The following is a 12,306-nucleotide window of genomic DNA, read 5'->3' as shown; positions in this document are numbered from 1 at the left end:
GAAAGCCCCTCCAAGGCTGAGGTTCTTATCTCTAGGTTCACAGGCTCATCTTCGTGGACTGTGAACCCATTCTCTCCCCCTCAAGTAGTATTTAACTGTATTTGGTGGAGACATAGCTCTCATCAGATTCTTTTTTACTGAAAAAGTCCGTGATCCAAACAATACTCTAGCTCAAAGAAGAATAGCCTTTCTAATTTAAAACAACAACCAAAAAAAAGGAGATGTTTTTCTGTAAAGGCTGGATTCTAGTTGGATTGCCAACTAGGCAATCCCAGGGTGATTCTAGAAAGAAGCCCAGACTGTCACCTTCACACTGTGAATGTCCCTCAGGAACTTTGCATTTCCCCTGTAATCAAGGTTTGTGGTTTAGGGACCAGGACCTTATGGGTTCTGTTGGTAGAGATCCAGAGAGCTGAACCCCTGAGAGTTGTGCCAAGTAGTCTGATGTCCACCTCCAAGGAGACCAACCCAGAAACACAGCAGCCCCTGCAGGTGTGTGGAGGGGGACAAGGGAGCCATGTTGACTCTGGTGGGCACGGAATGTTTATGAGAATAGAGTGTTCGCAGACTTTTAAATGAATTCCAACATAACCATGCTAAAATCCCCTAAAAACCTGAATTCTGGGCAGATTCTGGTCTCCATATTAGGGAAACAGTTCTGATGCTGCAAAAGCACAGAACTTTAATATGACAGCATCTGCAATTTTGACAACCCCCCCTACTTTTATTTTTTAAGTCTTGGCCACAATTATAAATAGGGAACCATATCTGTTGAGACTTCCCAGGAATTACATAAACAGTTTTGGGATGGTTATATTTTTACACGACAGTTTCTGAAAACACTGGGAAAAAATCCCACTTATTTAACAGCGTGATGCCTGAGCCAGCCCTGGGAGTCCCTGGGAGGGCTTGCTGCAGAATCACTTCCTCCTGGCCGCAGCGGGGGCGGGGCCCTGGTGTGATCACGAAGCTCACTGACCAGGCGGAGAAGGACGAGCAGGGCATGGTGGGAGGGGCGAGGAGGCCTCAGATTGCTCCTCCTCAGGACAGCTGCTGTGTCTTATCACCAGCAGAGAGTAGGGAACCAGGATGCAGCAGCCATAACTTTTCTGAAGGTTTGGCCCTTTTGCAAAGGAGCATAAGCTTCAGGTGTGTTCCTCCCACTTGAGGACTGCTGTGATCATAGAAACAGGGTTCCTGGGCCCCTAAGTCACAGTGAGAACCTTCCCTTCTTTCAAAGGCCTTGGCAGCCTCAGTGGCCTTGGAGGTGTCTTGAACCTGAAGGACTGAGCTTCATCTGAGAAATTCCTATGTCTCTTTTGACAACGCCTGTCTTTCCTGTAGTAGCCTTCAAGAAGCCATCTAGACAGAAAAACCGATCTTCTGCATGGGTGGGAGTAGCTGAAAGGATAGCAGGAAGGCCTCTTGCCTCAGTGTCATCCTCTCCACCTCAGGTTTCAACTGTACTTCAATTTTGCCCTTTAGAAATACGCCTTCAGTTAAGCATTCTCCTTCCCGAGGTGTTGTTTTGAAAATCCAATTAGCTAAAGATGCATATAAGTCATTAGTGTAATTTCACTTTATACTGTAAACTAACTTCATCTTTAAATAGAGGGCTTGGTCCAGTCGTTCTCAGCATTTTTTAAGTCACACACCTCTTTCAGAACCTAAGGAAATAGATGGACCATTCCCTCAGGAAAACTCATGAACATGCAGGATTTTGTATACCACTTGTGGATTTCAAGGAGCCCTTTAACCTTACCCTGGAGTTGTGAGTTCTTATGAGAGGTTGGTAAATGGGAGAAGGTAGTGGTGAGGGGTAGGAACTGGGACAAACAAGGAAATTGGGTGCTGCTGCTGTGATCACTTTGTGGTTTTCCCCAAGACCCATCATGTGAATACGTCAGAAATGAAGTCTGTCACCTGGCTTGTGCTTCTGTGGGTAGTGATGCTGGGGACTTGTGCACCACATCTCTGAGCTCCCAAGACCATGTATGTGTGTCTCTATGAAGCTGCATAAGGAGAAAACTACCCTGGGGATGCTGGACTGGCTTTCTGCTGGAGGAGCCTTGTGTCTCCTCCAGTGGGCCAAGGTCCTGTTGGCAAGGTGATAGGGGCCAACAGCCTGCTACCACCACCCCCCAGCAGAAGAGGTGGTGGCTTGGTCATTCTGGACTACGTGCTCATAACCTTGAGTCTGAGATCTCTTTTATTTTCTTTGGGGAAGTCAGCTTTACGAGGCAGCTTGTGATTCTCTGGGTATTGTTCAAACTGGGGGAAACATGGGGGAAGTTTTTGGATCTAGACTTCATCTGAAAGCCTCGCAGGGGATTTTGGAAGTGATGCAGCATAGTGAAACAAGCATGCAATCATTTGTAGTCCCATGCTTGTGATGTGAAGCTCTTTCTGTTTGTGGTGACTCGAGGAAGGGAGAATTCCCCCATTGCGAGCCAGCTGGACAAGTGTCAACACTGCTCTCTCTGCAGGTTCCAGCGTGGAGGAGGAGGAGCAGGGCATGGACTAGGGGAAGCCGCCAGGGTTTGCGGAGCTGGACCTGGTTTAACACACATGAAAGGGGGTGGTCCTTCTCTTGAGCCAGTCAGCCAGGGTCCCCCTGCCCCCACAGAGCCATGCTCAGACCTAGCACAGCACCCTATCCAAACTGGACACCAACACCTGCTTGCTGAACTGATCAGAGACTCACCTCTCACCTACATCATATCCTAGAGTGAAGCACAGGCTTTGCACATCACACTCAAGTGGGCACACCCTCATGGACAAATGCAGTCTTTCTCCTACTCAGTCAGACTTTGTCCTTTCAATTCTTTGTATTTTTAAACATTAGCTTTTTGTGATTATTTCTGTGTTTACTGGATTTATTGACATTAAAATAAATATTTCTTTTTTATAAGAATTTATTTTTATGTTTATTTATTTATTTTTGACTGTGCTGGACGTTTGTTGCTCCGTGGGCTTCACTGTAGTTCTGGTGAGTAGGGGCTACTCTCTCGTTGCAGTGCCTGGACTTCTCATTGCACTGGCTTCTCTTGTTATGGCTCCCAGGCTCTAGAGCACAGGCTTGGTGGTTGTGGCGCTTGACCTTACTTGCTCCTGGCATGTGGGATCCTCCCGGATCAGGGATCGAATCCATGTCTCCTGCATTGACAGGTGGATTCTTTACTACTGAGCCACTAGGAAAGCCCCTAAAATAAAGATTTCTTAAACTGTACAAAAAGCAATAGTCATCGATGAGAAAATAGATAAATTGAACTTTCATGGTCTTTGGTTCGTCAAAAGATACCATTAAACGAATGAAAAGGCAAACCACAGGCTGGTACTTTCAGTAACATACCTGACGGAGAACTTGTAGTCAGAATATACGAAGAATGCCTGTAGGTCAATAAGAAAAAGACAGGCAAGATCAGCAAAAGCCTTGAGCAAGAACATGTTTAAAGTGGATAGCTAAATAGTCACTTTGCAAGTTAGAACTTATAACACTGTATATCCAGCCTAAAGGACCAAAACCTTAAAGATTGATAACACCAAATATTGGCAAATCCTCATGTGTTGGTGGGCTTCCCTGGCGGCTCAGCTGGTAAAGAATCCGCCTGCAATGGGGGATACCTGGGTTTGATCCCTGAGTTGGGAAGATCCCCTGGAGAAGGGAAAGGCTACCACTCCAGTTCTGGCCTGGAGGATTCATGGACTATGCAGTCCACGGGGTCCCAGAGAGTCAGACACGACTGAGCGACTTTCACTTTCACGTGTTGGCGATAGGAGTATAAATTTGAGCGTTTGGAAATTTGGAAAACTATTTAGCAGGATCTACTAAAGCTGAGATTACACTCATCCCATAAACTCTCAGTTCCACTCCTAAGTATGTACTCAGTAGGAACGAGTGTGTATATCCTCCAGTGTTTATAGTGCTCTTATTCATCAACTGGAAACAGCCCAAGTGGCCATCAGCAACAGAACGGATAAGTAAATTGTGTCATATGCATACAGTGGAATACACCACAGCAATTTGAAGAAGAACAAACTACATTGGCACATAGCAATACAGATGAATCTCAGGCGTGTTGAGTAAAAGAAGCCAGACACCAAAAAAGTACATATTGTATGATCCTGTGTTCCTGGAGAATAGGACCACACCTTTTATCTCTAAAAGTAAATATTTGTTGACAGAGTGAGTAAAGGAAGACGTGGCCTTTACTCTCGTTTTCAGAGTAACGTTTGTGTGTGTGTGTTAAGGTGAAATTAGTTCGGGATGCAGTTAACAAATGCTCAGTTTGCTGTAAAATGAAGCAGAAAATACATGCTAAAAAAAAAAGAAAAAGCAGAAATGAATCCATTTTACCTTAATGGGGAAGGGACTAACAAAGGGGCTGTGGGATTCAGGAAGAGGCACTCACCGATGCTCAGGGGACGAGGAGGGCTTCCTGAAAGGAACAGTATTGAGCAGAACTTTGGCAGGGGTTGAGATGACAACAAGCAGAGAAGGCCTGAGAAGGACACCCCAGGCTTAAGGAATGGCACATCCAGGCGGTTCTCAGGCTTTAGCACGTGTCAAAATCATCTGGAGGACTTTTGAAAACACAGGCAGCTGGGCCCCACCCAGAGATCTTGGTTCAGTAGCTCTGGAGTAGGACCTGAGAATTTGCATTTCCAACAATTTCCAGCTGATGCTGATGCTGCTGGTCGGGGAACCACACTTTGGGACCCACTGGCTGGTCCAGGTAATTGCATCTCACATGAGTCACATTCACTTGCTTAGGTAAGTGAAGTGCAAGATGGGAGGGTGTTTTTAGGCAGGTAAAGTGGGCCATAGCCTGGAGGCCTTTGGCAGTGTCTGAGCTTAGACCTAATCCTATAGACTTAATTTAGAGCCACGTGGATAGATGTGTGTCACATCTGATTTCCAGGGTGTCCCCCTACAGGATCTAGATACCTTCAGCCTTAAAGCTTAAGTCTTTAGCTTAAGGCTGTACAGTTGTGCCAGTGATAAAATGCATCCTGAGTTTGGCCTTGTAGAGACGAGCCCTGCACAAAGCACACCTTCAGAGGGCAGCACAGTTTACACTGATGAGCTGACAAGGATTGAAGAAAGGCATTAGTTTAAGTATGCAACATCAGGATTATTTGTAGCCATGTAACACATGCATGCAGGGGCTTCCCAAGTGGCTCAGTGGTAAAAAATCCACCTGCCAGTGCAGGAGCTGCAAGAGACATGGGTTCAATCCCCGGGTCGGGACGATCCCCTGAAGGAGAAAATGGCACCCTGCACCAGTATTCTTGCCTGGAGAATCCCATGGACAGAGAAGCCTGGTTGGCTACCGTCCATGGAGTTGCAAAGAGTTGGACACGACTGAGCACGCAAAAACAACAACACATACCATGGTAATGGCAGGTGGAAAAAGAACCTGCTGATCTGACCATTCAGGCCAAAGCAGCAGTTTTACTTTAAAGAAGAGATAATTGCTCTGAATGTTTCTTTCTCATGGCCCACAGCCCTCCCACATTCCTCAGGACAAGGATGTTACACCATACACCCCATACACCCATAAACCCCCAGAGGCCTGTGGTTTAGCTGGCCTGGGACAGGTTTCCGTCACCAGAGAGACACACAGAGTCAGGAGATTCCCCCCAGATGGTCTTTCTTTGGCTCGGGAAAGGAGTTAGTCACCTGGGTGGGATTTGGGGAGGGAGGCACACACCCTGAATAGCCCAGCTGAAGAGTCCCTGCCCCTGTCTGGGGCCATCCTGCTCAGGACACTGGACTAGCAGGACTGCCCTTTCCAGGATGACCCCGGCACAAAGAGCCAATGCCATCTGTCCTCCTCTATACTGGCTTCCAGTTATACCTCAGTAAGCTACAATTCAGTTGCTATTACCGAATTCCAAAGTATTCTATTGGGTGTGGTAGAGACACAGATGAATCAGCCACAGACCTGCCCTCCAGAAACTACAGTTTAATAAAGGGGAGAGGAGACAGAGGTTGTTCTTGGTCATTCAAAGCCCTCCTGCCTGGTCCCTTGTTTCCTCCCTCCACATCCCTGGTTTAGGTCTAACGGCTCCCTCTCCCTTAGTCACCACTGTTGGAGGCTGGGGGCTCTCACTCATTCAGTAGGATCCTGAGGTCACAGAGATGAGTAAATCAAGATGCTTGTGGTCTGATAGGGAGCTCATCCTGCACCACAGTTGAAGCCAGGCCATCCCTGAGCAGATACCCTGAAGCTGCCACCCCTGTTGCTGGGGCCAAGACCTTCAGCTCTGGGCTGGAGAAACCTGTCCCCTTACCAGCTGGGTTCCACACTGATAGATGTTGCCTGGAGTCCCCACCTTTGCATCAGCCTGTCCCAGGCCAGCTAAACCACAGGCCTCTGGGGGTTGCAGCTGTTGCATGCATGGTGATCCACAGGAGGATAAGAGGGGGCTCCGGTGACTGCTGGTGCCCTGACAACTCTCCAGCTCCCTGAAGACCCCACTCCTCTTGGAGTTCTGCTGGCCTTTTCCCTCAGGGGCCCTGGGAACCAGCTTGCTTCCTCCTTACCCCCACATTATTTGTAAGAGAGTCACCTAAAAGTGAGCAGGGGCCCAGAAATCAGAACTGGGTCTAGATCTTGCTCTGCCACTCCCTGTCTGTGCACCTAGGGCAAGGCACCTAACCTTTCTCAGCCTCAGTTTCCTCATCTGTAGAATGGGAACAACAGCCTTGCTTATTACTTGATACTGTTGTTCAGAGACACACAGGATACAGACAGAATTCTTGTCCTTAAACTGCCCTAAGCCTAACGGGGTAGTTGGACAAGCACACACAGTGTAATGTGTACCACACCAGAGGCATGTTTGGGATACAGTAGTGAGCAGAGTAAAGGTAAACTAATTCTAGCAAGGGTGAACTGCAGAGCCTCACGGCAGCGCCGTGTGCAGAGCATGGTGGAAGCACCTCTCCAGGGCTTTGGCCGCTAGTGTTTCTTGAATACCTGACACTGTGTTAAGTATTTACCCGTGTTTTATTTTTTAATTCACAACAAACCAGTGAGGTGTTATCACCCCATTTTACAGATGAACAAACTGAGGCTCCAAAAGGAGCATATATTGACCTGGCGTAGGATTTATTGAGCACCTACTACATGCTAAATTTTACAGATGTAACAGTAAACAAGAGAGATCCAAGTCCCTCCCTCCTAGAGCTTACATTCTGCAGGTGAAGTCACTTGCTCAAGATGAGGCTGAAATGTGCCAGAGTACAGATTCAAACCCAGGTCTGAGGACCTCCTGGGTTTGTGCTTTTCCCACTCACTCCAGAACTCACTGTGTCTGAGGACACTCCTCTCATGGGAGGCACAAACTGTCCCTGCCAGCTCCTCTGAGGAATTCAGGGATTCGGGACCAAGGCTGGATCAGGAGTAAAAGAGGAGCTATTTCTGTAGAACCCTGTCTTTCACAAGCACTCCCCAGCAGCCCTGCCCCAAAGAAAGACGGCCGGCCTGACCCCTCAGATATTTTCCCCAGGGAGAGGTGGACGGAGGAGCTTCCCCAAGGGGATTTCAAGGGAGGGGTGGTGCTGTCTATGCTCAGGTCAGAGAGAGACACCCCCTTCCTGGCTCCCGTGGGGAATCCCTTTGGATTTCACTTGGCCTGTGGGAGGGGCCTGTTATTTTCCTACTCCTCAGGTCCTCTAGGGAGGAAGTCGGGCCTGGGCTATGTCAGAGGATTAAATCAGGCTCTGGGGCTCTTGGGTGCAGGCCCCAGCCCCGCCCTCCCTCTGCCCTTGGCCTCAGGCTGCCTCTTGATGCCTGAGATCTGTGGCACTCCCACTGGGCAGTGACATTTTCTCTTAATCCAAGGAAACAATGAGAAATTTGCAAGCCTCTTCCACTGAAGAAAAAAGACACATATAGGATTACTCATTATAATATTTACTCATAGTAGCAGTCACCTGGAAATAATCTAAATGGCCAGTGTTTTGGAATTAAATAAAATATGATAAAAGTATGCCTTCAGTGAAATACTATGCAGCCATTAAGAATCAAATGGAGAATAAAATTATATGAGTGCTTATAATTTAGTCACAACTCATGACTAAAACAGTGTACACAAAACAGAATATACAACATGATCCCATTTTTTAAAAATGTGTATATATGTGCATAGAAAAATGTCTAGAAAGATGCACACCAAATGTGAACAGTAAAAATAAAAAATGTGAGCAATAACGATCTCTGGGTAGTAGAATTGAAACTTCTGTTTTCAGTATTTCCAAATCTTTCAGTGAAAGAAATATGTGTGTTTTCTAATTATGGAGAGAAGAATCCCCACCATATATATTAGAGAGAGAAGAGACTATCTCTTTTTGGACCTGTACTTAGCTGGTTCCAGTCCCTACCTAGCCTTGGGAGATTTGAAAGCTCAAGAGTAGTGTAGGATTGGTGACAGCTCAAGGAGAATGAGCTGCCCTCTATTCAGTTCAGTCGCTCAGTCATGTCTGACTTTTTGCATCCCCATGGACTGCAGCACGCCAGGCTTCCCTGGGTCTCATCTGAAATGTCGTCTGCCAGAAAGTCCTCCTAACCGCACACCCGGGCTGAAGGAGGCCCCTCCCACATTCTCTCTCCCTCCCTCACCCCATTTTATTGTCTTCATTGCACTTAACTATGTCTGCAGTGACCTGCTGCTCATCTGTTCTGGGCGGTTATTTGTCCTCTCCACCAGAAGGCAGGCTTTGTGAGAGCAGGACCCCTGCCATCTTGCTCCTCTGACTTCCCATCAGGAGAAGAGACCTGAGCAAAATCTTGGTTTATAAGAAGCAGACCAGGCTGTTCAGCAGCCCTCTAAAGTTGTGGGCATTGATCCTAAGGCTCCAGGTGACCTGGAGAAAATGGGATTAACATCTTGGGAGTCTAGAGACAAGCTGATTACTCTCTCTGGGGACCAGAACTGGTTGAAGCTCAGCAACATGGAGAACCTGGTCCAGCTTGGTAACAGCAGCTGCCAAATTGTTACGTGTGTTGTGGAAGTGCCAGCTTTATGCTTTACAGCTTATAAATGAGTGAAATAAAGCTAGAAGCAGTTTATCTGATCATCCCTTACCCCTTTGCTTCCAGAGCTCCTGAGGCTGCCAGCCCCATCTGTCCCCTAGCTCACAACTTGGGCTCCTCTCTTTCGAACCTGTTCCAGTCAGGTTCTCATCCCAACCATTTCGCTGACTCTGCCCTTGACTGAGATCGCCTGTGCTTCCAAGACACTAAATCCAGTTATTAATTCTCTGTCCTCATATGACTTGACCTATCACAGTGAATTGCTCCATCTCCTCAAAACCCTTTTTCCTGGTTTCCTTCCTATTGTACTTGCTACTCCTTCTCAGTCTCCTTTGCTGAGCAATTGAATGGAGCTTAGCCTTCATGAGGGCTTCCCTGGTGGCTCAGATGGTAAAGAATCCGCCTGCAATGAGGGAGACCTGGGTTCAATTCCTGGGTTGAGAAGATCCCCTGGAGGAGGGCATGGCAACCCACACCAGTATTCTTGTCTGGAGAATCCCCATGGACAGAGGAGCCTGGCGGGCTACAGTCCATGGGGTCACAAAGAGCTGGACACAACTGAGCAACTACATATACACACAGTCTTCATGAACTGAAGGCAGCTTGTATATTGACAGTTACCGCCTTGGTGACCTTCTCCTACTCCATGGCTTCATAAGAACTACAAGCTGAGCACTTGCAAATCTTCACTTCCAGTCCGGATCTCTCTCCCCTGAACTCCAGACACATATATCCACCTGCTTACTCACCTTTCCACTTGAGTGTCTAAAAGTCATCTCATGCTTAATAAAAACTGAGTTCCTTATCTCCCTGCCAGACATGCTCCATCATCAGGCTTCTGCATGCAAATAATGACTATTCCTTCTTCTCATTTGCTCAAGCCAAAATCTCAGCGTCCTCTTTGACTCCTTTATTTCATATTTCTCTTCTAAGTCCATCAACATATCCTGTTAGCTCTGCTTTCTAGTATCTGACTAGATCTCAATACCGGTCCCCCGCCCCATGCTACCTCTCCAGTCCAAGCCACCATTGTCTCTTCCAGGATTTCTGCAGTATCCTCCCAATTGGTTTGACCTGTGCTCCCCAGGTTACTCTCAACACAACATCCAGAGTGACCTTGTTAAAGTGTGAGACACATCGTGTCCCTTCTCTGTGTAAAACTTTCCAGCGGTCCCCATCTTGAGTCAAAGCTCAAGGTCAGTGCTTGATGAACTTCAGTGCTCTGCACACTCTGGAGCCTCTCACTGCCTCTCTGCTCCCCTCCCTTACTGCCTCGTCACTCACTCTTCCCGGGCCACACTCCCCTCCTCTCTGATCTTTACCATCTCAGACAGGCTCTTCCCTCCAGGCCTTTTCACGTGCTGTTGCCCCACCTGGGAAGCATATTCCCCTCTTATTCTCAGGGTGCATGTCCTCATTTTCTCAGGTCTTTGTTCACAAGTCATCTTCTCAGATGTCTGGGCTTCCCTGGGTGCGATATTTACAGGTTTAGCACTCCTTTCCACCTTCTGCTCCAACATTTGCTTCTACCATCTTTTGCTTTGTTTTTCCTCCAGAGCAGTTAACTTTTCTGATTACTATTCAATTAATTAATTTGGTTGGTTGGTCTTCAAGTTCCACAGGAGCAGAGTTTTCATCTGTTTTGTCTCGTGCTATATTTCTAGAGCCCAAGGAGAGTACCTGGCATATGGTAGGTGCTCAGTAAATATTTGATGAATGGATATATGAATAAAAATGTATGGTGGGGACTTCCCCACCATACATGGTCCAGTGGTTAAGACTCCACACTTCCACTGCAGGGAACATGGGTTTAATCCCAGGTCAGGGAACTAAGATTCCATATAGCACATGACATGCCCACCCCCACCCACCCCCCACCCCCTGCAAAAAAAAAGTATGACAAAACCACTTACTGTTTATATAAGGCCTTGAGACGAGGGGGAAGAGGTTTCTGCCAGCAAAAGAGTGTTAATGAGCTGAAGGAGAAAGAACTGCCCTGGGCAGGAGAATACCCCTGTGTGGATGTCAGGGGCCTGTTTCTGCCTTGGGCCAGCATGCAGGCAACTCACAGCTGAGTTGCTGCAGATGAGCACTCATCACTTCCATTCAGGTTTACTTTGCCCCAAGGCTCCCCCTTAGTGCTCTCCCTTAATCACTTACTTTCCTTTTTACCTACAGGTGCCAGTTTGCAGCCTGTTGAAGGAAAACAACATCAAGGTAAAAGAACAATAAGACTGTGTCTAGTTTAAAACTTCTCAACTTAAAAGGCCTTGAAATGTATTCAATGAAGACCCAGAGGGCTGAAAGTGTTGGCAGCCAAATAAAACGAAGGTGCGGGAACTCGTGTTGACTTCTTGGTTAGAGTGAGAGCTGGGGACAGTGAGGAACAGCTAAGTATTGAGGAATGGGTCAGCAGAGGTGGCTATCCAGTCTTCAGACCCAGGAAGACAGTGCTTCCCTTGGAAAAACCTGGCAGCCTCCCCCACGACAGACAGTCATGGGCCCACAGCCTGGTCCTCCTCCCCTGCTTCCCTCCCTCCAGGCCGCTCCTCTTCTTTGGTCTCTCTGGAGGTTCTACCCTGTCTGCTGAAGTCAGAGCAGGCCTTGGCAGAGTGTTTGGGCTTTTTGTATTTTTTTAAAGCAAGAATGATTTGGTTCTAAATCTAGAGGAATATATAGGATGCTTCCAGCATAGAGGGGTCTCTGTTTCTGTGTTAAATCACAGTCCAAATTTTAAAAAGTGAAAATATTCAGTAAATAACGAATGTGGGGGGAATGTGCAACGATGTGTACTGCTGACGTGATTGGAAAAGGGGCCACTTTTAAAAACATATCTAGCTTTTGTCCAAGCAGTTCTACCATCTGGAATTTATCCTCTGGAAATAAACACATTTTTGCAAAGGTGGATGAATAAAGATATTTATAACTGCATTGTTTATAATAGAAAAAAAGGAAACATTGGAAAGCCCAACAAAAAGGAGTTGGTTGTTTAAAATCTGGCATATCTACACAAAGACATGTCATGCATGCGGCGGCATCACCTAGGGGTGTATATAAATTAATAAGAACAATGTTTGCATATATTGCTAGGTTTAAAAAAAAAAAGTGTATGGTCAGGCCACTCAGAAGAGCTCTTCTCTTTTTTGTTTTGTTTTTTAAATATAATTTTATTTATTTATTTTTGGCTTTGCTGGCTCTTCATTGCTGCTCAGGCTTTTCTCTAGTTGCAGAGAGTGGGGTCTATTCTCCATTTGTGATGCAAGGG

General features: G+C 46.8%; 1 long non-coding RNA gene across 1 annotated transcript; it reads right to left on the bottom strand.

Moving 5' to 3' along the window:
- Nucleotides 1-2,914: 2,914 nt before the first annotated feature.
- LOC133250953 (uncharacterized) lies at nt 2,915-11,215 on the bottom strand. The gene is made up of 3 exons (XR_009737458.1): nt 10,955-11,215; nt 3,353-3,390; nt 2,915-3,156 (listed from the first exon to the last, which is right to left on the bottom strand). It is a non-coding gene; the product is annotated as an uncharacterized LOC133250953 (long non-coding RNA).
- Between the last annotated feature and the right edge of the window lie 1,091 nt (nt 11,216-12,306).

The sequence above is a fragment of the Bos javanicus genome, chromosome 7 (genome assembly GCF_032452875.1).
Source record: "Bos javanicus breed banteng chromosome 7, ARS-OSU_banteng_1.0, whole genome shotgun sequence".
Taxonomy (NCBI): domain Eukaryota; kingdom Metazoa; phylum Chordata; class Mammalia; order Artiodactyla; family Bovidae; genus Bos; species Bos javanicus.
This window is presented reverse-complemented; position numbering and strand designations above follow the sequence as displayed.